Source organism: Argiope bruennichi, chromosome 5 (assembly GCF_947563725.1).
Source record: "Argiope bruennichi chromosome 5, qqArgBrue1.1, whole genome shotgun sequence".
Lineage (NCBI taxonomy): Eukaryota > Metazoa > Arthropoda > Arachnida > Araneae > Araneidae > Argiope > Argiope bruennichi.
Window position 1 is genome coordinate 104,860,297 of NC_079155.1, and position 27,528 is coordinate 104,887,824.

The 27,528-nt window shown below is 30.5% G+C and overlaps 1 protein-coding gene and 1 non-coding gene across 3 annotated transcripts in view; both read left to right on the plus strand.

Annotated features, from left to right (window-relative positions):
* Nucleotides 1-27,528, plus strand: part of LOC129968627 (myb-like protein AA) — a 336,959-nt gene that overhangs the window by 110,809 nt on the left and 198,622 nt on the right. The window lies entirely within an intron of this gene.
* Nucleotides 17,104-17,195, plus strand: Trnai-uau (transfer RNA isoleucine (anticodon UAU)). The gene is given in 2 exon segments: nucleotides 17,104-17,141; nucleotides 17,160-17,195. It is a non-coding gene; the product is annotated as a tRNA-Ile (tRNA).

The following is a 27,528-nucleotide window of genomic DNA, read 5'->3' on the forward strand; positions in this document are numbered from 1 at the left end:
GCAGACACTTGGCCCAAGTCATTCGTCTCGAAGAATGTCTTGTGTCCAGCCGCTTTTGAGATGGCCGCCGGGGATTTATTGTGTCCGACTTCTCGATGAATTGCTGCTCTGCTGCTTCGGTCACTAATTGCGATTTGTATTCTATCTTTCCTTGCGTAGAAGTTTCTGTCGGAAGTGGGTCAGTTTTTAAAAGATGATCCTTCCTTTGTAACTTATATATAACTTATGCAAAAAAAATTTGCTATGAAATAACTTATGTATTATTAAAGATATGATTATATGAATATCTTACTTATTATGGAATTATACCTTTGAGAAGCTATTTTTTCCCCGCTTTAATAAAACAGTCTTATGTTATAATATCAAATAGATATGCAATTATTTCGGAGTTGTTTATTTTAAATAAATATGCCAAAGAGCTTAGTAATATGCTTTTTGAAGCAATAACACATTTTGTCAGTATCTCTTCAACTATTATATAGATGCCTTCGTCAGTTTCTAAACCAATATAAATAATCGTATCCTATTATAACAGATTAAAAATTTTCGTTGATTTTTTTTTTAAAGTTTGTTCACATTTTTGGTAGATTGCTAGAAGTTAGTGTTAAATGAAAAACGTTTTGATGTGTTCTTGTTGTTTTAAAGTTTTTCTCTGTAACAGAAAAAAATGTATGCATATCAGTATACCACCTATATGCAATATAATATGCTGCATTTATTTTGATATTTGCAATTTTATTCTTGTATATAAATGGCTTTTAAAGCAGTAAGAGCACATTCTTTTTTTTTTTTTTTTCTTCTTTTCAACTTGTTAAAAAGGTTTTCATTGAAATCAAAGGCAATGTTTGAACTTCTGGATTAAATTCATGTTTATCTAAACAATTTTAATACTGTCACAGCCAGAATACGATTTCCTATAACACAACAAAAGACGAAGGATATGATTTTCGTTTTATCAAAGTCTCGGATCCAATTATTAAGTAATCATTACTAGTAATTTTATGCTATTAAGCTGTAAACGTTAATTAAAGTTTTTGACCTCGTGCACAAATTTAAATATTAATTTATATATTTCAATGTTATATGCAGAGGCGTAAGCGTTTTTCGTTTAAATTTCAATAATCAATCCAACACATGCCATTTGGTTAACATAGTTTCTATATAATCTGCAAGAACATTGCCAGCAATACAATTTCCATACAGTGCGACGTAAACCTGGCATATGAAATTTTCTTTTATTCTGTTTACTTTGTACATTTTTGTATATTTATCTCATAAACTGACTATACCCTTGAAAAGGTCGAAAATATTTTATTTCAAATGTTAATTGCATTCCGTAACTAAATTTAACACAGAAGAAACCAGTCTTCATCAAAAAATTGCTTGTTCATTTCAAGAAACTTTAAAAACGCATCCGTTTAACAGGAAAATATTTGCATAAGTATTTAATTAAATTAAAAATATTGTTTAAAATTTGCTTCTTATTTGTAAATTCACTACTGTCAGGCTAAAATCCAAAATTTTCGGTGAACAAAAAATGCAGCTCATTAATAAGAATTCGTTGAGAAAATTGCATCCCCTTTTTGCGAGGGTAACCGAGACCCACCACGGCCCTTTCATATTCAATATTCCTGACATTATAATTGATGGATACACCAGCTGAACTTTAAAGAAGTGAGGAACACCTTCATAAATAACCTTCCTTCTCCTGTCTAAAGTCTTCCCCTGTCCGAAGAGTGGAACGAATGGCTTTAACCCCTTCACCCCCTTTTCTAAGACAGCGACACGTTTTCCTGATCTGGGTTAAGGGTGGACTGCTTGTACTTTCTTTCAGACACTGAATTTATGTATCATGTTCAAATGCTAGTTTGAATGGGCATTGTGAAAAACACCTTTGCGCATATCGAGAGTTATGTGCAAGGCTGAGTTTTTCGGGGCCTTTTTCCGTGTTGAAAGGTAATGCATCTGTGTGCGACTTCATATAGACTTTTATTTTAAATTTTAAATCTAATTTGAAATTTTATAGATAAGTATGTAGATATTTGGTAGGTAGATGGATAAATAAGTATGTAGATATTTGGTAGGTAGATGGATAAATAAGTATGTAGATATTTGGCGCAATTTATTTCATAATTTCCGCGTTCTTCGTGGTTTTAGAACTAGAATAGTTTATTTTACCTTTAAATTAAATTGAACAGAAATATACAAACTATTTGACGTGAAAATACAAGGAATTTGTTCGGAACGGCTTATTTATCAATTTTAAGCAAATATATGGCATGAATTAAATGTTTTTGGTAATAAAAGGTGCAAAAGTTTTGCTTCAAAAAATATTGTAAAGCTTATTTAAGTTGAAAGTGTTTCACTTGAATTCATTGGTAATTCGAATTTTTTCTCTCTGATTTTTTAAATATCCTTTTATCGTAGTGAAAAATATCGTCTAACATTCGAATTTAAGCGAAGTCAAAGATTAAAACTATGCTTTTAATTTCACTAGTTAAATAAATTACTTAAGGTAGCGGCCCGGCCGTGCTAGATAAAGAAGATCTTGTGTACTGTATCTATATATTCGTATTTAAACATTGCCGAATTCGGGTTGTGTGTGTGTGTGGTTATTTTTAAAAAGTGAAACAATTTAATTACGCAGAACGCAAAACGAATTTTAGCAATATTATCTTATTTGTATATAAAATATCAACAATTTATTTTCATTCTTAAGTTGCCATTTAATGTATAATTTGATGCGAGTAGAACACGCTTATATTTAGTTTATATTTCCTTGTTTTAACACGTTGTGTGAATCATCAGTGATTCACGCCTATCTAATTAGATATTCTCTTCTCTACTACAATTACGTGACAGTAATATAAGCATCTTATTAGATAGTTGGTTCGAAACGCTTCATGGCAACGAACGCGTTGATTTTAAATCTACAGTTGTAGTTAAACATACGTTGAAATTGAAATATTTATTAAGGGGGAAGAAATCCATCGAACAATATGGGAATATCGTTTGATAGATAATCGTTTACTATCATTTAATCATAAAACCGTCCTTGCCGTAGCTTATATTCTCAATAATCGTTAAGGAATAGTATTTTTATTCGCTTACCTTCACTCAAGTAGAAATTTCTTGCTGAGATGCAGATGCTTTATAAATTTATTTATAATGGGGTAAAGCCAGGCCGATTTAAATCAAAGAAAAGAAGAGTATACACCGCCCACCTTATAACCACGAAGTTTATTTTGGAGCGTTCTCCTCTAATTCAGAAGATTGTACTTAGATGATTGTCCTCATGATCTTAGTCTTGTATCCGCCTTGGCTTTTCAGCTCTTCTGTTGCAAAAATAGATCTGGAATTGCTTTCTTCCCCTTTACACAGAATTCTTCGCCCACCCACAATCCCAGGGGTTGAGTTGCACGCCTACCTCATCCCTCTAATAGATCATATCGGAAATTGGCCGATTCAGTATTCGCCCGAGGTTAGATAGGTATTTTCTTCGCCGACGTAAATACCAATCTAACCTCGAGAAGCAATTTCGGAGCTTCATTTCATCCTGTGACTAACCGAATATGGAATAATTTTGGACGTGGATATTTCTTATTGAAATATTTTCTAGAGGAGTTTTTGGACATGAAGATTTGCTGTTTCAGCTCCCGTATGGTTGGAATGAAGAGTTAATGATAGAAAGATAAGATAATATGTGAATATAAGAATCTAAAATATGGTAGGATTTCTGCCTAATTAACTGAATATGCAATAGTTTCGTATATGGATATTTATTATTGAAATATTTTCTAGAAGATTTTTTGGGCAAGAGGAATTGCTGTTTCAGCTCTCGCATGGTTGGAGCGAAGAGATAATGGTAGTAAAATAAGACGTGAACGTGAGGATCTAAGATATGGCAGGAATTTTCGCGTAATTAACCGAATATGGAATAGTTCTGGCTTATGCATATTTCTTATTTAAAAAATATTTTCTAGAGGACTGTTTTGCTGTTTCGGCTCTAACATGATTGAAATAAATTCAATGACAGTAAGTTGAGTTATGGTATGATATAGTTATAGTATGATGTGATTGCAGGAATTTTGATGCAATGTTAAATGACTTGGTAAATGTGATAAATTATTGAATATTTATCAAATTTACTGGTTAGTTTATAAAATCCCTAACTTGTAACGAGGAATGTAATCGGATTATTTTACAGAGTAACAGGGCATAGATTTAAAAGAATGAATTTTCAAATAACATTAAAAATATTGTTTTTAAGAATTGGAAGAAGATTAAGAAGGTCGTCATGATAGTTATTAAAGCTTAGTCATATTTGAACTAAAAAAATAAAGTGTTGCTAAACTATTTTATTTTCATGAGATATATTAGATAATAGCTTAAGTTATATAATATTTTTCAATACTTTTTACAATATTATATAAAATGATCAGTAAAGTTATGGACCTTTATTATATTCCCCATTGCGTGCTGGGGATTTTATAAATTAACCGCAAATTTGATATATATTCAATAATTTATTACATTTACCAAGTTTAGTGGTGATCATGAATAATCAATGATAGTTATACATAATCATTAGTTAATTACCTTTACCAAGTTTAGTGGTGATCATGAATAATCAATGATAGTTATACATAATCATTAGTTAATTACCTTTACCATGTTTAGTGGTGATCATGAATAATCAATGATAGTTTTACATAATCACCAATTTATTACATTAACCACAACATATATATTATATAAAATTTGCGAAAGAATTAGATCACGATTTCTCAAATCCTTCCACTATGGTTGTCATCTAGACACAATTTCGGTCTGTAAATTGGAAATCGATTCTATCAGCTAGCTTCCTGCAATATATCTTTAAAACAATTAAGTCCGTCTCTCAGATATTTTCTACATTGAACCCAAAAAGAAATTGTTAATCTGGGAGGTCTGCCTGTCCTTCTTTCCTGGCGCAACTGATTGGCGAGTCGAAGGCCCAGTCTGTCATCCCGCCTCTGTCGTCGCTGGATATTTCTTCACGCCCAACTCCCTCTCCTAGACTCGTTAATTGCTCTTCTTTTTCTCGGTTTGGGAACTGGAGGGGAGGACAGCGCAACGGAAGTCACGCCGATGATGTGCAATTCTCAGCAGTAAGCCCTCCCCCCTCCGCCACTTTCTGTCAGCGGCATGGTTTGAACGGAAAAACAAAATGCAGATGTCTGTGTTTACTGGTAACGGTTTTTCTAGACAAAAAAGCGTCCAGGTTTTTCATAGTTTGAAAATATTTTAGAACAAATTCCTATTTCTAAAATCTGTAAATCATTTCAAAGTAATTTTAGAACAATATACTTAAATGTTTAAGTAATAATAAAATAAAAGTAAATAATAAACTATAAATAATGTATATTTAATATCTCCAATTTCCTTGAACTAGTCACATTGTTTTGATATATTCTATTTATTTCATTACATTAGAAATAAATTTTAAGTTTAAATGCAGAAATGGTGGTAATACGAGGAAATAAAGCAAATACGACTTGTATTTTTGTAATTTTAATCTATCCATATACTGTTGCATGTTATCTGAAATAAAGCAGTTAATTTTGCATTTAAGTAACATTTTGGATCTATAAGTGATTGTTTATTCATCATTATTTAAGGCAAGTGCATATTATAGGTATGGAATTAGATGAGAAAGGAAATATCAATCGTTCAAAAGCCGTAAATTGGAAGTTTTTTTTTTTTTTTTTTTGTATAAATACATGCATTGTATACATAAAGTAGTTGTTCTTTAACTGTAAAAAAATGTTTTCATTTTGAAAACTATAGAAATAAATTCAAGTTGATTCTTTTTTTTTAATAATTATATAAATTGCGATTCTTTATAAAATATTGGCAATTATTTTTAAGGCACATTTTGGAATTTTATTGCTGTTTCCTTTAAACAGGTTTTAATTATAACACCTTGCTAAACAAATTATTGCACAGTCGATTGTTTTTATTGGAATGTACAGAAGTAGGGCAGTTTCTGATTGCGAACTCGGTATTCATATAAGGATCATTGAGTTTCGAATGTATAATTATTTCCAATTCATTGAAATGGGTAATTTGTATTTACCATAAACCTTTCTTCCTTTATGAGTTATCATATTATTGCCAACGTGATTCCAATCACTTAATGAAAGGAAAGAATTATAGAACAAGACAGTTAATGTCCAAAAAATTAAATAGTTTTAATATTCTTGATTGAGTAAAAGAAAGTTGAAGATTTATTTCTAAAAACAGATTTTTTTTTTTCATGTTGCACACAATTTGAAATCATAATTGGCATCACCACCATATTACCCCACACTGTCTGAAAAGCTGTCTTATTCCTAATATAAATGACCGATCTTTGCCACGTCATGAATTCCATTGTTTTGGGTCAATTGAAATCATCTTTTATTACATCGACAAGCAGTATGTTATTATAATAATTCTATAGATTTTATTTGCCGAAGCGAGCGGAGTCTTAATTGGATAAATTGTCCAACAGCTCTTCCCATACCTTCCAGCTTCTTGTTTGATTCCTGCGGGCCGAAAGATCTTTATCTGCGTAATTCATTTCAGTCCACCAGTTGTGACGAGGAAATTTCAAACCAATTGATCCCTCTTACTTTATTTCCGAATCCAAACCGTTCCCGCAAAAGATAATGACTTCATTCGATGAACGTGATCTCTCGTGGGTTTCAGTCTTCTGCGTGCTGCGCGAAACCACGCCATTAAATAACTATCACATTTCCATTTATTTCGTTTTCTCTGCAGATATGAACGATTGTTTGCATTTTTTTAGCTATTGAAAAACCGAAGCGTGTGACATTTCATTGTATTCAAACATATGGCGATTGGAGATTCGCGTGCCTATAATGTGTATGTACCATGATGATAAGTGGGGCTTAAATTGTGCTGTCATATGTGATCAGGCAATATTGCTGTTTTCCATGGATTAAATACTTTTTTTTGTCTTCTTAAAAACACTTTATTTGGTTTGTTTGTTGGTATAATTTAAAATAAGAATGATGGAAGTTTTATTTTAATGTGATTTCGCTAAATGTGACTGACAAATCGTTGTCGTACCTTCATGTAGTTTGCACGACAAATTGTCGTATGTCCATTAATCAAAAATGAAATTTTGAATTTTCTCTATTTTTCTTCTGAAATGGTTAGATATTCATTATAAAACAAAAAAATATGATTTTTATGAATGCTGTATAGTTGTTTTATCATAATAATATAAAACAATTTTAGCATATTAAATATTTTAGTAATTATTTCGGTTTCCATGGAACTTTTTTGAAACAAACATGGAAATTGTTATATGTGCTCATTTTTTTTTTCTTCTTAAAAATAAAGAAAAGATACTGTTGTATTATTGATATTTTTTGTTTCGTTTAAATTTTATAATGTTCCTTCTGTAACGATAAGTTGCAAGATTTAGTTCAAACCATATAATTGAGGGAAAGTATTAATTCGACGGGAAAGTGAAATTGTGTTAGTTGATTTTTTAATGCAATTTCTACAATGTGTTGAAATTTGTATTTTAAGTTATGATAAACATTTCTCTTGAAAATTTTTGACTAATTAAGAAAAATTCAATAATTAATACAATGCAGTTTTCGTGAAAATGAATTTTCTTTCATTTTTTATGCGATATAATAAACAGTTCATTATTTAATTTTTTAAGTCAATGATATAATTATTTGATACATTAATCCATAAATATTTCGTTATCTAAAACTCGTCACTTTTTATAAAGTATTTAGAGCAAATCTTTGACAGTAGATTATTTACTGTAATTTAATTTAATTGACAAAAATATCACATACTAGTACTATTAAGAACTTCATGTAAATTTTTTACGTTCTTCATGCATTCAAAAATGATAAAAATTGTTTGAATTCCATTTAAATTTTTGGTTCAGATTAAGTCACTACTTATACTCGGAGAGATAATTTAGCCGACATATATGAATAATTCGTCATTCAGTCTGCATGTTTCCAATATTGGTGATATTCTAACCTAATTTAACCTTCAGCGGAAAATAACATTCTTTATTTGGAATCAGAGCAGTCTGTGGTTTTTAATTTGGGATATCTTCTTCGAAATTTGTATATAGCAAAACTACTAGGATATGTTTACTGAATCATGGCCTCTGGACTGATGTGACCGAGACCTTTTGAATATTCAAAAGATATTCAGAACGTCAAATCCTAAAAATTAAAAAAAATTTGGATTTTTTTTTATAATTAAATAAATGCGTTGCAAAGTACCGTGCAGACTAACTCATCCTTTCTACTGCAAAGTTTTTAAATTGCTGTTTTGATGCAATTTTTGCAAAGAAGTCCAAACTTTTAGATGAAAGAAATTATTTATATATAACGCTATAACAGGTAAAAAAAAAAAAAAAAAAAAGAAAAAAAAAAATAATTGGCAGAAATCTTAGGAAAGAATCAAAAAGTTTGAGTAACTTTTAACAATAAAAAAAAAAAAAAAAAAAAAAAAAATGTGCATTGGCATGTTATAGGTCAGACCTTTTCTCCTAGAACTACCAAATTTGTCGCAAATGTACTTCAAAGATGGGAATTGCACATCTTGGACAATTTTTTTAAAAGTTTTTAATTAATTAAAAATTACGAATATTTTAACATTTTCTGCAATAATATTTGAAAATATATAGAAAAAAATTACATTATTTTGAAATTCAAAAAATGTAATTTTTTTTATTGAAACCAATTAAATTGTCTCTTGAATTAGTTTTTATTAAGAATTTTAACAATTACAATTCTTATTAACTTAAAAAATAATGTTGCTTTATGCTTTTCATTGTTGTGTTGAATTTCAAACTGTTTCTATTATTTCATCAAATATTAAACCAGGGCTTTATTTTCAATATTTAAATCGAAGGAAGAAAAATTTTGATTAATATCTATGTAGTTTACTTGAGGTACAAAAAAAAAAAAAAAAAAAAAAAACCGAACTGAATAACAATATTCATAGGAGGAAAAAAAGAAAAAGGCAACGCGAAGATGATCGATCCCTTCAGTACATTTTAATAGCACTATGACATTATGAAATATTACTGCATTAATATAGCTCGTGCTTACTAAACAGAATATATAAATGTTTATTCAATTGACACGGCATTATTTCCTTCACTGACGGTGATGTCATTAAAATACTTTTATTAACACATTGCTTACGGGTCACGATATTTCTCGTTTTTAGAGGCCGAACGGTGAACCCGGATCACGAGATATCTCGTTTTCATGTTTTTTCGGCTGAATGAATGCATAAACAACAAGAGGCAGATATTTAACACATTAAGGGCCGCAAAGAAATCTGTGAGACATACGCCTGGGACAGCACGTTTTGGGGCAAACTTGTACGTTCCAAAAACATCATAACTTTGTTATTTATGAAACAATAACAGACAGGACATGCAACGCGAGAAAACTCGTGAGCGGTCCGTAACAGATAAGATGTGAAACACGAGAATATTCGTGAGCAGTCCTTAATATCTTAAAACAAGATACTTCTGCAAATCGTGCCGATCACCATTGCACAAAGGGATATGCTTTACCACATATCACATTCTTAAGCATTATTCAAGTCTATAAAATAAATAATAGTTAAAATGCAATGCAAAAAAAACAAAAAAACTGATATAATAAATAGATGTATAAAATGCATAGTAATATTTAAGAACACTTTGTGTAAATGTAATAATAAATGCAAATTAAAAATGAGCATATATGCATCCTATTGCTTGTCAAGCAAACTTCTAGAGCGTTCAAAAATGCGCGGGCCCTGGGAGCGCGTTGAGCACGCAGAGCAATGTGTTAAGGAAATCATGGACTTCAAATTATATGCAAGGGATTTAATTAAAATTAATACTACCAACATTATTGAAAATCAACTGGTGGTCAAAGGCGGCTAGTAAGAAATGATCTGCATGAATCGCGGGAAATAGCGCAAGAATAGTGGGTAGAAAACAGACAAGCTACCTCCTACGTAAATTGTGAGATATGCAGTCTGTAACTTATCATTATAAATATATTTGTGATAATTATTTAAGTTATTTGTTGATACATGCACCGAACCCACGTGTTTAATTAAAATTCAAAGTCTACCTATTATGATCGATTATTTCAACAATTGTACTTGCTTTTTAAGAAACTTCATTTTTAAATACTAGTTCAACGCACCAATTTATTTTACAATTGGCTATTTAATTGTGTGTATTAATAATTAATATCCAGTATCTGTTCGTTAAAAATTGAGTAAAATATTAATCAATATGTCTAATAGAGATATTAAAGAATCTTAGGCTTTATTTGCATAGTTTATCGTTTCGCTTTAATCAGTATGCTGTCAGAGTTTAAAGCTCTTTTTTCCATGCTATTTTGAATGACTTTATTTAAAGCAGTTTGTGTCTTGCATTTTAACTTCTTGATTTAATTACTTGTGGATTTTTCTCTGTTTTCGTTGATTGACGTCAGAGCTTGAAATTTTTAAGATTCATTGACCTTTCTTCGGCTAAAATAGACTTGAAATCAACTTTTTTTTTTCTCCCTGTCTTTGTTTTATTTTTGCGTTATTTATTATTTGTTTTAATTAAAAGTGTTTCGTAGTTTAAAAACAACATAAAAGCGACGTCAAACTCAAAATTGTTTAATTTAATTTTCGGGAAATAAATCTAGAAAAAGGGGGAATGCTTAAACGACTGGTAATTAGGAAATTTAACTTCCAGCTTTATGTGACTGCATGCATATTTTGATTTTTAGTTAGAGAAAATGAAGATTGAGGTTTTAATTTTGTTAATCTTTATTTAAATGCAATTGAATAGTTTTGAATTATGCATTTGAGAAATTTTTTTCCGAAAAATAACTATTTTTTATTTGCGTTATGTTTAATTATAAATGAATTAAATATATATAATATAATATACTTTTTCTAATATTTTTTTCCCTTCCTTTTTCTAGGTAAGTTCAAACTCTTTCATGCATATGGAGGCATATACACTACGTATAAAACATCGTGCTGACGATAGTGCTGTCGTTTTGAATTGAGCTGGTATATTTTTATTTTTAGTACTATACTAACAATACTTTTTTTTAATTGCTTACTAAATCTTCAGCTTATTAAGAGTGTTGTAGACAGACTCCTATAATAAAAATAACTTTAAATATTATTTCAATCATAAAAGACGATGTCGAATACTACATTTTCGAGCATTAGATGTGGAATAAAATGATATAATAAATCTATAACAATATATAACTGCGCTGTTTTTAGTTAGTAATGTTATTTCATTCTTTTGCGCCGAGGTATGGTCGTTTTATGGTCTCAGTATCCGGACCGGATGTTTTGAATCTGAAGAATAATTGGTGCATCATAAATCCGTCGGGATAATGTGCCCTGCAGCTGGAAATTGTGAGAGTTGATGGCTCAGCTGTCGTCCTCGTTCTCTAACTAGGATGCAAAATCAGGAATTTCGTCGCAATTTGTTTCGAAATGGGAATGTAACTCCATTAAACTCGTTTGTTGTGCGTTTGCGATTAACTGGTGTACTTTTTAACACCAAATTTTTCGCTGGGGACCTATTGACTCTTTAAATTTCGAACTTTGAAAGGAATCGAATTTTACTAATAATCAATAGTAACTTTAAAAAAAAAATAACAAATGTCAGTTTTTTAAAGGGATGGCATAAGGGATGATGTTTTATCATGTGAGTACATGATATTGTTTTAGTTAGGGGTTTTGAAACTCGAAATCACGTAGGCAATAAATATTGAAGCTCAGAATTGCGTAGGCAATGAATAAAGCATAAATGGCAATTTTCATCGTCATTTTTAATCGCATATATATATATACCTGCTTTTACTAGTATTGCTTTATTATTACGTATGCTTCTTTGACAGCAGATGCGTTTTTAAAAGTTTGACGTAGAAAAATGACGTCATAGCTATTTCATCTCAAAATCGGTCGAGCTCCAAAACTTTGTCTACCAGCTAAAAAAATTTAAAAATGAAAGCTTTAAAAAATTATCATTATTTATATATAATATATAGGGATAGAGACCGATAGAGAAATCTAAACTGGTAAATGACTTAAATTAATTAAGACAAATAATGACTTAAATAATAATAATGTTCTCACATAATAACTTGAAATTTGCGATCGTAGATTTCATTTTAATTTTTCTTATATATTTTTTTTATTTTTTATTTTAAGCATTTGTAACAGTAGAAAGAAATGAATGAAACTGACCAGTTTGATTTAAAAACTAAAGATTCTTGTTAAAGAATAAATTTATTCAAAATTACAAAATACTTGTAAATGTACCGATAATATTTACAAAGCTAACTAAGCTTGCAGAATGATATGCAGTTTTATTTTCCCACAATATAAATTTGAGTGTCATTGACGATAATATAAGCAAAATGAAGGTTTTTTCTTTTTGCATTGTTTTTTTTTCTGCATTTTCGTAAATATAGCGAAATAATTATTGAATATTGACAGGGCTGCTTTTAATTGTTTTTAAATCTCTCCCATAATTAATATGAAACAAAAGTTTTTCTGAGACGAATATAACCATTTCAAACGCAGAGGGATAAGGTTAGGAAAGGACAATCTTTATTTCCAATTTATTATCTTCAAGACAGTGACGAATTTCATGTCCTTTCCATTTGAACGGCTTAGGTTGTTTTGCAAATAATAATATAAAATAAATCATAGAAATGTAATGTAATATATTAAAAATGTAATATATTAGATAATAACGTGTAATATGATATATTTGATAATAACTTATATTAGAGTACTACATAACCGAACATAAAATGATAGATCTCATAAAATAGAATATCCTTTTTACCGCATTTTAGATATTCGATTTACTAAAAGGATTCTTTTATTTATTCTTCGTTGCTCTTCTTGTTTAATAAGAAGTGATTACCGTGGGGGGAAAATGACCTCTTATATGATATTAATTCTAGATGCCCGCTTTTCGAATTTACTCGAAATATAAATTGTAATTCTTTGTAATAAATGTAAAAAATAAAGGGAAGACATATTTAATTTGGAATGTTTCAAGAAATCTTGTTGGTATTTTTTTTTTCAATTCCTACTATTAGTTCACACTCTCCCTATATTTATTTATTTGTTCACATTTTCAATCGTTAATAAAATACTTTATATTCATCCACTCAAGTTCAAATATATTTTTTAAAAATTGTAGTGGATGACACCTTTTGTTGTTAATACAGTTTTTTTCAAATATTAATTCATTAATTATTAAATGTAATTAATTTTTAATATTTTAAATAGAGTTTTAGCAGTTTGTAATGAAAATTGTAATCAACAGGCAATAGCTCAATATCATTAAAATGAAAGGATTTCAGTATTTTTCACGTGAAGGTGAAGAATGCGAGTTCAATTCTTGCTAAAGTAGGAATTGTCTTAATTTTTTTTATATATATAAAACTTGTTTTGTATCAGTTTGTGCATTTTTTAGCATAATAATATGCGTAAAAGCTGCTTATAATGGCATAAACCGGTTTATTTATCAGATTTGATATAAATGATCTGCAGATTTCAATAATGGTTAATGAATTATAAATTGTCATTTCATATGACACTGGCTGAATAAAGAGCAATGAGATGACTGTCTAGAAAGTGTTTAAGAAACTAGTTTTTATCACTTCCAACACGTCTGCCTTTTAACCGCAGCCACAAACCTGCTGCACAAACATTACACATTTTTAATATCCAGCTCGGTCCTTTCACGATCATCTGTTTTTACTTTTCCGTATAATTTATGGATAATTAAACCTCGCCCGCAACATCTGCGGTATACCTTATCAATTAACATCCTTTCCTGACTTCATTCCCATGGACTTACACGCCGACTTTTTAATAATTACAGTGACCCATTGGACAAATAACTCCTGCAACTTGTTGACATGAATAGGCTTCAACGAAAAAAAAAATCACCTTAAAGTCCACTTCATTTTGCGGCTGCAAAATATAGACTCCGTAATGGATGTTTAGAGCTAGAAGCCTTTATCCATATTAAACGAGGGATTTTGGGACCTCGGGCCTTTTGGCGGTTCTGGAGGTTGAATGTTTATAGCCAATCAGGACAGCGCTTCTGATGCTAGTGGACGAGTTAATCCTTCAAGTCACTGAATTGTAATTGGAGAGTGGAATTAATAGGGGAACCAATCAAGAAATTGCTAATAACTTAACCACGGGATGTTAAGGTGTCACTAGGATGATAGTTGAGGGTGATTAACGGTCTTTTCTAGAGGGGGGGGGGTTCAATGTTACCCCTGTAGAAGAATGGATCATTCCGAGTTACGACCTCTGATGGAATTCGCTTCCGTGGAATGTTTTGCGAATAAATTAACGCCTTTATCTCTTGTGAAATGCGTAATGGGTCGTTTTGTTCCTAGCAAGACTACGATTTTTGAACAGCCTTAACTTAATGAGTAACTGTGAAAATTCATTCATTACGGAAGAGGTAAAAGGAATCAATTATTTGCAAAATATGCATAAATATATAAAAAGCTCAGCGTTCTTTGTATAATTAATGAGATGAAAGTGTTATGATTACACTAAGAAATATTGTTGGTTCGTTTTATATTACTTTTTTTACAACACTGTAAAAAAATGTATTTTTTGTAAGGTGCGTGTCTATTGTATAAAAAGAAGTGCTTTTTTTTTTTTTTTTATCCTAAATAATATTAGAAATTTGGTCTGTTAAAAATAATTCCTTTTATGAAAAATGTCTGTTTTTAATTTTTTTTTATTTAATAAATTTTGAAATATTTAGTCATTTTCTTGTATATTTCACCCTCAACGTTGCACCCGCCCAATAGCTTATTTCTTTTTGTATAAACGTTTTAATGTTGGAAATCGAGAATTACTTTATATTTTCAAATGAATTGTCTCAATTATTGATTTTAATTTTAATACTGGAAGTTGCCAGAATCAAATTCCCAAAATTGACAATGTAAAAATTTGTATATATGAGTAATTAAGTTACTTATTATTTCCTCGTTCACAACGCTTCGTTTTTGGCATAACAAACCAAAGTTCCAATAAAATTTACTGTTCATTAAACCAGACTTTTCTGATGATATGTTTTATTTTCTTACGTATCAAAGAAAATTATAAAAGGGATTGTGATATAGGTTGTTTATGAGAAAGTACTTCGAGCTTTAAGTCAAAATCACTTTTTAAAAATTCTAGTTCTAAATTTATTTACCTGTTATCTCTAGCAATATATAAATACTCTGAATAATAATTAAAGAAATAATTAGCTTTCTATTTGTCGTATAAAGAAATATTGCGATGGATATTTTAAAATATTGGGATGTAATTTCTCATACATTTATTTTGGAATAGAAATACATCCGATATAGATAAAACAATCTTTTAAACTATATACATTATTAATTTTTTTTATATATAAATGAAAAGTTCAAAAAAATATTTGAAATACTTTAATTTATATCCTTTTTTACTTTTATTTTTTCATCATCATATGGTAAAAATAGTTTGATTTCATTTGAATTAATTTTTAGAGGTATTTTTTTTATTTGTATTAATTAGAATGAATGAATGAATTTAATTATTTAGGATTAATTATTTAATTAGAATGCTTGTGTTTTAATTAGAATGTTATGTTTTTTTGAGCTGTTAACCATAAAAGAAGTGGAAATATAACATGGATTTAAATTTTTTTTATTATTATTAATTTTTATTTAATAACAGGGAACTTTATTAAAAATTTTTTTAACAATTTCGTTGAAGAATATTGACGTATGAATTGAAATACATTTATTTATATTTGAAAAAGTATATTCATTCTTTTGAATCCATTAGATATTCATTTTATTCAATTATATATGTTTTAATGGTATTTTGTTCACATATATGCATGTGTATTGACTGTAAAATATTAGAGAATTTATTTGTCATTAATTTTATTATTATTTTTTCTTCTATTTACCCTTTTAGTACTGATTACATATTTCAGAAACTTGAAATTAATACAAATAACGTTTTGGGATGAATGTTATTGGTTTCAATGACCTAGTTCCTGATTATCTATGACTAGTTATCTATCTAAAGTGTAGTTGCTTATTGAATAAATAATGTAATAAGTAATTTTTCGAATTAAAAAATATTTATATATTAGCATAATCTTAAAACTTTGTCTAAAACTAATTGATCAAGCTCCTATCTGTTTTATAATGTTCTCATAGTTATTGCAGTAGTTGTAAATATGAAATGTTTGCTTGAATGATATAATGTACAGATGTGTTGTAATAAATAATAGCATTTGCATATTCAAAAGTTCCTAAAATTAAAAAAAAAAAAAAAAAGCTGTAAAAATATCTAAAATAAATAGTTAACGTGTTTTAAATCAAAAATGTGTTAAAATATGATATTAAATTTACCAGTTTATTAAATGAAAACCATCATTAAAATAGGACCGCAAAATAACGAAATACGCTTCACAAAAAGTTAGAATTTAATTTTAAACTGAATCGTGATTTGAAGGTTACTTTTATATTATACACAAATTTTCTCGAATTCTTTTATATTTGTCATGAAAAATAGTCCCAGAAAATTTATCGACATTTATGAACTTTCGATTCAATATTCTTGTAATTATTCATTCATCATTGTTCCATTTTATTATTATTATTATTTTCAAACTTAGACGTCTCTTCAAAATTTTTCGGATGGACATATTTATTTATTTATTTTTTTATTATAGAGACAGAGTGGAAACAAATCTGAGATTTGTGATAAATAAATAGAATAAAAACGAGGTGATTTCAGTTTGCTTTTTATTTCCTGTAAACGATGTTTGAGTTAATAAAAAGCAGGAGTTACTATGAAAACTGTAATTTAATACACATTCTACGACGCAGATTTCGTCGACAAATAGTACGAGTTTCTTTTGGTTCGAGCAAAGAGGAAGTTGCGGTTATCAGCAGGTGGAATACGACTACGCTTTACTTTGTTAATTTCGCTCGCTGGAGTGTGTCCCCAGTGGCGCAATTGGTTAGCGCGCGGTACTTATACAGCAGTATCTGCGAGTAATGCCGAGGCTGTGAGTTCGAGCCTCACCTGGGGAAATGTTATTTTTGTTCTATAGAATTCATTGACTTTGCATATTTAAATACACTAAGTGCGCCTTCAGTACTCTCATTCATAAAAGGTGTTTTAAGTCGAATGATTTCAACAGCATATAATAAACGTTTATAATTTACATTCTCAATTGCTACGAATCTTTTGGGAATTCTCTCCTTTATTTGAATAAATATTTTAAAAGGCCGTTTAAACATTTTTGGAATTTAATGATTTTAAATTTTGATCTGAAATTCAAAACTTTAATTGTGTTTTAGACTTTAATTAAAAAGGTTGAATAATTAAAAAGAAGAAAAAAGCAAGCACAAATAATGTTTCAAAAAATTTATTTTGTTATTTGATATTATTTTAGATATAATGACTTAAGTTTCGCCAAATTTCTTATTAATTTATCTTTAATTTTAATATTTATGATAATTTAAAGATTTTAAAAGTTTTAGTTAACATTCTTAAGAATATGAAGCATTGAAACTAAATTTACATTCAATTTCGATTTCTTTTTTAAATAATATTCCTGCAAAAATAATTCTAAAGGGTATTATGGTTCACAGAACTCTGCCATCTAGTGGTAAGTCAAATAACTAATTTGAATTTAGAATTTCTTTTTTCTGTAAATAGAAACTACTATTTCAAAAGATTTCTTTACTATCTTATAATTATTTTATCTTGCTAACGAATGCATTTTCCCTCTTCATATTTTTTTCAATTAAAAAAAAAACAACCCTTACGCGAAATTTCTCTAAAAAAAATGAGCATGAACTGATTTTTTTTTTTTTTTCTAAAAAGGAGCAATAAAGTTAGTCAGAATAGAAAATATATTAATTGTGTTATTAAAAAAGTTTCTTTCTATTTGTAGAATTTCATTAACTGGACTATATATTTATAAACAGCTTATTTCCTCATGTCCAAGTCATCATATTTCTTTAGTTTTTTTTACTACTTTCGGCGATTAAATGTTTGTTCACTATATTTATTAATAGTATATATTTAGTCATGTAAACTTACTTTGATAAACTATATCTTACTTTGATAATTTTACTTCAAATCTTACTTGTTTAGTAAACACATGACACTCTGATTGGTTAGTTGCGTGTGTAAAGTGAAGAAATTGCTGTTATTGAGACTGCTGATTGTGTCACATGATTTATTTTACGAAATCTCTCAAAACTGATGATAGGGATTGCACCCGGATGCCATAAGCATTCGCATGAAACCAGTCTGAATGGGCTCTCCGAAACTATCTCGCCTATTCTTCAATAAAGCGTCCCCCTCCCACACACATGAAATTGTGGAACTTGAAAAAGACATCAAAAATACCTTCCTTGCATTGAAGAAAGATTTTTTGATAATATAGACCTTTTGAGTGAATCTAGCAATTTTACTGAATCTATCCCAAAAATATGTATTTTGAACACCTTTTTGCCGACCGATTAAACACGAAATTTTGATACACAATTACAGTTGCAGTTGCATATATCGTGTACGACTCCAAACTACTCGACGTTTATGTCTGCACGCAATAATATTGAAGCGGATCGTTAGATGCGTATAAATATTCTTATAACAAAGTAAACTTAATGGAATATACAAATTTGATCAATTATACTTGATAAAATAATATTTTCTTAATATTTAAAAATGGATTGATCTATTTGCTGCCTCCTTTTCTAGAGACCTAGTCTACAAAGTCGAAAATATGTCACTGCAAGTTAACTTCTTTCATTTTACTAGTTAGCACAATCCCACGTTGGGGTCACTTCGTAAGTGAGGATGATAAGCTTCCGGCATGATGGTTGGTTCTTGCCACCCTTGTGGGTATACGAAAAGGTTGGGGTCTTTTCCTCTCATCCATGACGAGACGTACTTCCCAAGGGAAGGGTTGTAACGTGGCCGGTGATGGCTCTTACGACTCAACCACAGTTTCCTCCAGTGTTGCTATTGCGGTGGTCCGATTACTGAAGTTTTTCCTTGTGCCTTCGATGGGTCTGAGTAGTCAGTTTATGATTACTAATCAGCATATACTAGCTAATACTATAAACATTAGATTTTAAATCGAACAAGGAATGGCATTGCACTTAATTTCGACTATGGCGATGACAACAAATTATCTGCTTACTTTTTCTTGCCAAAGCATTATAAAAGAAATGTTTTTTCTCCTTATGCTCAAATTCTGGTATTTAAATCCGTTTGTGTGTATAAACAATACCTAAGTTCCTGCCTACCACACCTATCGGGGTTGCCCAAACAAACAAGATGCATTTCGTATAAACTATCAGCAGGCAAACAATTCCGTTTTGATCGATGCGTGTTATTTATCTTTGGGTATTCAAGGCTGCCACATCCAGTGTCGATCCGAGTTAAGTCTTAATTTGGAAGTCTCCCGAATGGGAATCCAACACACCCTGCTCCCGAAACCCATAATTATATTCCAGATTGGTAGTCTCTACTGTCTCGCCAGATGAGTCATTCCTTTTTGCATTACTGTTTTCTTCTCCTGCCATAAGTAATTGTTCTCGATTATCGTTGAATTACTGACTTCCCCTCCCCCCCTTGGGGATCTATTAAAGTTGCTTGTTCTGGCGTAACGGAGATCTATTTGGGTGTAATGAAATTGGATAATTTTTTTTTTTTTCACTCTTTGAGTTGAATGAGTGATAACTCACTCTGTCGTTGTTTCACTTGGAAGTTTTCAGGTGTTTTGATTTCTTTTATCTGATTATATTTTTATACGGAAAATAAGCGGGAGTGGTCTCCGGAAAACTTTCTCACAATAAAGCTGTTACCTCGAGAAGTTTTGCATAGTGTTGGAGTAAAATAGTTACGAAATTTTTTGGCGGTAATTTAGTATTTTCATTGAATCTATCGTGTGATCCTTGGCGAGTTATTTGGCGATTAATCCCTGGCATGCATTAATAATATCCAAAAATCGAATTCGGGTTTAAACGCGTTTTTCTCAACCGATTGAAACAAAAATTTGACACAAAACTGCGCTTGTACTCACAAAATTTCATAGGAAATTTGATATATTTCAGTTATTGCTTTTTTCAATTATCGAATTTACATGTTCCTGAAGTATATACCGACTGACAGTCTACCCTTTGTTGGATTTGGCTCAAACTTTGACAGGTGTCTACATTATAGATGCTAAATCCGCGTACCGAGTCTTGTCTGTCTAGCTGTCTTCGTCTTGTAGTTATCGTGTTTAATTCATATTCGAACAGCAGGCCAGAAGCACTTGCTCTGAACGGATTGTACGCAGAGTTTGATAAAAATTTGCAAATTTAGTGTAAGACCGCATACCAAATTTCAACTGTCTAGCTCAAAACGTTTTTGAGTTAATATTTTAGTTTTTGGTTAAACATTTTAAAAAGATTTCGTATCAAAATATGTGCATTTAAAATAGCGTATATTTCTAAAATATATATTTTTATTTTTTCAGAATTAGAGATTTATGATAAAATTAATGATAATATATATATTTAAGTTCTCATAAATTAGAATCGTAATTTTTACAATGCTTCTAATGCGTTTAAAGCCATTAAGGTTAATTTTCATTGTAAATCTGGGAGTTAATAAAAGTTTAGTCGTTTAGTATTTCTCATTAGCCTTCAACCACAATTAAAAAAAAAAAATGTTTGGACTCATTTCTGCGATTCCGTCCATCTACATAATCAGATGACCCTATTTGAACTATCTTTTAACTGTTATAGAGAATGCGCTATCAAATTAGAAAGCGAGTGTGAATCACCGGCGTTTCATGCATTAGTCACCATGCCAACCCACCAATTATTTATCCCACGAGTTGAAAGTATGTTTATAGTTTGTAGTATTCTGCGACTTTCGAGAGCCTATATGTTTATCTATAGATTTTATAATCGATAGAGATTTTTCAAAATGTGTTATCATCATCATCAAATTTATCAAATTTTATTGATGTTCGAATATTTATTAACTAAATAGGCTGCAACTTCTCTCATATTGTTGCATAAGATATGTGATTGTCTGTTGTCACAAATTTCATATGTCTCTCTGGCTTTGACATAGACAATATGATATCACTGCATCGATTTGTTGGTGGTCACAGTGAAGGTTATCTTACTTTTTTAAAAGTGCACCACCTACCTATACTCATAATATCAATATGGGCTATGAATTATTACCAAAAAAATTCGAATGAATTGACACTATTTTTTATTCTGCCGCAAAAATAGAAAATTATAACTCTCAATTTTGACTGTTTAACTAAATTTTTATTTTAAGAATGCATAATATATCTTTGTTAATCTATGTAAATTATTATAAGTAGCAGCTTTCAAACGGGGGGGGGGATGAAGGTTCTCATATAATTAGTTAAAACTGAAATAAATTATGCTAAAAGCTTATTCTCTCTGAAAATAGCATTCTGTTTTCCCAAATTCTGTCTTGAATTACATCGTCTTAATTTTAAAAAGTTTTCTCAAATTTTTTTTGTTATTTTGCTAACACATGTAGCAGTAAGAAATGCAAGAAGTTATTTAAAGCGAGGCGAGTGTTAACTCGAATGTCTAGACAAAAGTTTCGTAACCATATTTTCCTCCTCCTTGCCTGTTCAATAACTCGGCAAAATGACGCTCGCTCTTATTATAACCGAATTGCGTCCCCACACCCCACCTATCCTGGCTCTGCCCTCCGATTTCTCTTCTCGTGCCTTTCTTCAGACTATAATTTGTTCTACACACTGTTCAGCTAAAGGCATAGAAACGCGCTTTGTAAAACTTCGCCTTAATTGGAGAGTTGTGCTTTTAAAAATTTGCGATTCAACTGTCCAAAGAGAAGAAAAGATCGTCTGACGACGCAGGGCGAAATCGCTGCACCCCTTCCTCCATACCGTCCTATTCCCTTCCCTCCAAGAAAGTCAGACAAGAACCTATTTGCATTCCCTACAGATAACGAAATTTGAAAGTCAAATTTTTCATGCAGGTTCCGATAAATTAAAAGACATATTCTCCTGCAACAGAAAGGAGAATGATAATGACTGCGCTATTGCTTTGTCGCCAGTCGTATGCAAATGCTTTCTCAACTCATCCCGAGTCTACTGCTCCATCCACCCCCTACATCCCACCCCTCGTTCCATCACGGTGTTCAAAAAACTTAAACTAATAACGACCCCCCTCTGTGCTTTCCTAGTGATGTAGAATGCGCATACGCAAAATGATTTTTGTTTGTTTTTCATTGTGTATTGTTACTTTTTTTTTTTATCAATTTTATCACGTGACTGTTCTCTCCCCAAACCCTTGCAGGGGAAAAAATAATATCGATAATCGTATCGGATGATTTTCATCGAACGAAAAATTGCGATTTCGTTCTATATTTCTCTATCGTCTGCTCGATGGAAACGGATTGAAAAGAATAACTCGGAACAACCACCCTCACACCTCCCGCACAGAATTTCCATTCGTTTTTTTGCTAAACTGCTTCTTGTTGAGCCTTAATCTGTTTGGATGACTGTAAGATGGTACTTTTATTTATGAAATTGTAACTTGACGATTTGCAGCCCCCTCTTTTTATCCCTCCCCATCCCATATTTCAGAATAGGAAATTTTCTCTCGTTCTAATGCCATTCCATTTTTTTTCTCCCCAAAGAAAGTTTGTAAAAATAAACGATTCTCTCTCTGCTTTCAACATTTCTTATGCTACACATTTTGAGAAGATGCGTCCATTTTAATACATCTCATTTCGTATACACAATGAGACAACGTTTTATTTCACAGAATTCTATTCTATTGAGACTCGAGCTGCCGAGTTGTTTCTTAACAAATGGAAATGTACGATCGTTCCTGGAGAAATTGCATTTTAGCTCGCAATTTAATGCGAAAATGGGAATTGTTACTTTTTATTCTTAACAGCTTTTTTTCTTACGGAAGTATCCAAACTGCAGTGTTCCCAATTCTAATACAGAATTGCGTCTCCCAAACCTCAAAGCTATTATTCCAATTCACGAGTCATTTTTGTAAATTCTCGTATTCAGACAGAACTAGGTAATGAAGTTTTTACCATACCACATAACATATTTTCTTGTAACAAATTGCCTTGCGGCGAATTGACAAATATAGTTTTTATAATTTTCTTCAAAAATTAATTAGTATAAAAATGAAAGGGGAAATTGAATGACTTGCAATACAATAGAGAATGCCTGTACATTATTTTAATTTTCTCCTCATCCAGTAGAATGTCCATGCCATGCATAGTTTGACGAAATATTCTGTTTGTTTTCATTTTTCATTAATACATATCAAAGATATTAAAAGTTATATTACATTAAAATATTTAAATTGATATCATTACATGAAGATATTAAAATGAATATGTTTTCGTATATTTTATATTTCTAATGTTAATATTCTTAAATTAATAATCTTTTTAATTGCTTTCCAGGTTTTTAACATGTCTTGGGGGGGGGGGGGTTAGTCCCCTTCTCGCTAATGTTCCAAATCCTCTTTTAAATTTACATACCAATTCTCAAAGTCTTTTTACGCAAATTCTGTTGACTTTCTTTGCCACATAAAGAATTGCGTCCTAGTGCAGTTATTGTAATAAACAACTTGTTTATTTACAGGGAGACTAGAGAAAATGAAATGAAAGCATTCCAATTAATATTCGTTGCCTATGGGTTCCTACTAGATTTAATCCAGCCCTACTATTCTCCTATAATTTTTCGCCCCATCATTTTTCCCATTCTAGTAGCTTGCTTTTCTTTTATTACTCTTTATGGCGGAAGAATTAAATATTTATTAAATAAGATTATATATTTATTAAATATCTATAAACATCCTTGAATTTTAATCAACATAACAATCTTGCTGTTATTGTTAAACAACTTCCTCTATCCAACTGTCATGTTTGGAGTTTTAAGAAATTTTGGAATTTTAGCAACTTGTACCTAAAGTTATAATATCGATTCTTTATTTCCATAAATTATTATAAGGTAGAGAATGCCGGCTCATATATCATCCTCGTCATCTAAATCGAGTGCCGGCGTTCTTGAATAGGGGTAACGTATCTTCCCGTGATCTGCGCGTCTCGGGTTCGAATCCCGGTTCGGGCATGGTTGTGCTTCATCTGTGTTCTATCTGTGAGGTGTGTGAATGTGCCCCCCTGTAAAAAGGGGTTGTGCAAGCGAATGTGTGAGTTTCATCTTCATATGAGCTAGAAGTCAGACTTCTGCTCTCGGGTGCTTAGGGGTGTTTACCCTCAGAAGCTACTGCACCCCCTTTCCGTGGTAACGTGGACACGACATCGTCATCATCTAAATCGAGTTATTTAAGAAAAATAATGAGGTCCATCCTAAAATAGCCCAAGCATTCCTTCCAAATTTGATTAATTTAATTAAATAATAAACAATTGTATAGCCACCTAAGAAGCGGCATTATTTCCGCGTTAATGTTTTATTGCTGCTCACATTTGTGAATGTATGAGCTCACGCAGAATTCGAAATGATATATGTAATTTTGATATTCCACTGTCGTTAAATGTTGCCATTTTATTTTAACGAATAATGTATATTATAAGTTGTAAATAATATCTCAAGAAGCTGTTTTTAAAAAATTAAATCTAGTGAATGCTTTATAATATCCATTGTTTACTTTGTATAAATGACACAAACCGATGCATTTTGGGTAAAATGGTTGCTATCAATTTAGAGAGTATATAGAACAAATAATTACTATCTCAAACTATCTCATAACTATCTTATCGTTCTAAATAGGGATGTCTAACATGGTATTAGCAAAAATATTTCTAGAATTCTTAAGAATTTTTATTTTACTTTTTATTTATATTTTTTGTAGGATTTATGTGAGCTTACGGAGTTATTCCCCTAGGATTAATTTTCACTCTATTCCAAACCAGACAGTATCATAAATTCCAAATATTATTTTTTAAAAACACCTATCTCGCATCTATCAACTTACACCATCCTTTTATCTATATTTTTTGCTTTCGCTTTCCAAATGCTCGGAATATATATATCAGCTTTTATCGATGAGTTGCAAACGCTATCCTTTTTCCTACGCTTTAGTAGGTGAAGCGTCTGACAAATTATGGCGAATATTTTTCCTTCCCATTTTCAATATAAAAGCTTTCCTTTCCACTTTGCAATATGAGGAGAGATCTCTCTTTCTTTACTATATTCCCATTTAACTAAATAGTATCTCCAAATACAAAAAGAAATCTCTTTCTTAGTGAAGAGGGAGCATAGAAGCGAAATTATATGTATTTAACTTTGCAGTCGCAATAAATTACTCTTGGTAGCTATTTGGGATGGAAAAAAAAAAAAAAAAAAAAATCTACGAGAGACTCGCTTTGTGTACTGCGAGAAGCAATAATATTTCACTTGCAAAGAGACGAACGCATTGATACCGCTTGACTCGCTTCCTATAAATCTAGCTTTCTTCTTTTTAAGGTGTTCTTCCTAATCCGAAACTTGACTGAGGATTTTATTTATCATTTTTCAAGAAATATTTTCCTTTTTTTCCCAAAGTAATTTTTCTGCTTGGAGAGATGGATAGATATTCGTTATTTTTGAATCTTCTCGGATAAATTGAATATGAGGATGTGGTTTTGACTTTCGTGTTAGGTTCTTTTATTTGCATATGAATGTATGCAAATTAAAAAAAGCAGTTTTATAATTTATAGGTCTTTTTTCATTTTTTTATTACAAACGTGTCGTCTATTTTTAACTCCTAACGTTGGTTTTCCGTAAGTGACATTTTTAAATAGATTTTTTTCAGAATTCATGGATTTTTTATTTAAACAATTCATTTATTTTTCAGTAATATATTTGCTATTAAGTAAACTAAGCAGTTGGCTAAAGCCTTAGTAGACAGATTAAAATGTTATCAGCCTAGCGTCCTAATAAATTAACAAAAAATACAAATTCTGTGAATCATAAAATATAGAATGATATTAAAATTAGTCGGATGTCCTTTGTTTCGAAACGTTTACTTAATTAGTATTAAAAAATACTAACTAAATAATGATTATTTAGTTAGTATTATATTACTACTAATTATTATATTTATTAATACTAAATTAAATATAATATTAGATTATTAAGGAAAATTTGTCCAAACTGAAAAACTAGCTCAGTAATGGATAATAGTACTTTATCCCACAGGAAATGCAAACACACAGACCAAAATACTCAAAGATAACACAAAGCACTCAGCGTAACTTTCTCTTCTATCAATGCTCCAAAGAAAGAATTCATATGTCTGCCTGCCGTATGTGCTTCTCTGTTTATATACTTTTTGTTGATAGTATGGAAGCCTTTAGAAAGATCCCATTTTCTTGGTTCCTAATAAAGATATTGCCAACATTCTTGTACTTTCGAGAGCTTTCGCTTTTATTCCGAAATAGTCATCAAGGCGGAGGTCGTTGATCTAACGACCATTAAAATATCTGTAAATTCCTCTTCCGAATATATGAGACTAATTGCGCATGGAAGCAATATTGCAGATACCAAAGAATATATTGCATAAGTTGTTCCAGTATTTCAAAGGTGGATGCTGGGCACTAATGAGCTATAATAAATGTTATCTTCATTTTGATAGAATTATTGAAATTAAAAATTAACTTGAGTTATTAGCATGTTTATCAAATTAAAAAGGGGTTAAAAATGCTGTAGAACACCAGTTAATTAAAAGAGGAAATTTCACATTGTGCACTATCGTATGTGATATATAATTTTTGTACGCTCTCGCAAATTGTAACATGCCGTTGGGTGTTTCAGTTGATACATAAACATTTCGTATGTTTTGGTGGGCGTGGCTTTTATGACCATTTTGCATATAGTAAATTAGTTTGCTGTAGAATTTCCTTAATGAATTAAAGTTTTCCCAATATATTGAAACTAAATGAAACATACCAAGGCGTTTTGTATTGTTTTGATCAGAAAAGATTTTGCACTTCTCGGTTATCACGAGAACAAGAACTAGAAAGTAATTAGTCAGCTCGAAATCTATTCAGAGAAGGAGGATATGGACGTTGTTTTGTCAATTCATACAAATTTAGACGTCCTACCTAGAAAATATATATTGAACAATGATGAATAAGTTAATGACGATAACACTTCTTTCCTTTTCTTTCCCTCTTATTGAAGAAAATGTTCCCCAGCAATTGAGATCTTTTTCGAAATTCAGATAATTCCAACGCAAAATTCATTCTTTTCTTCTTTTTTTTTTTTTTTTTAGTTTACAACTGTCTGCGAATTACTATTTGCTATTACTCATACAGACACGCCGTCTGTGAGGTGTCTCCCCGTCATCAGACCACGGTTCAAAA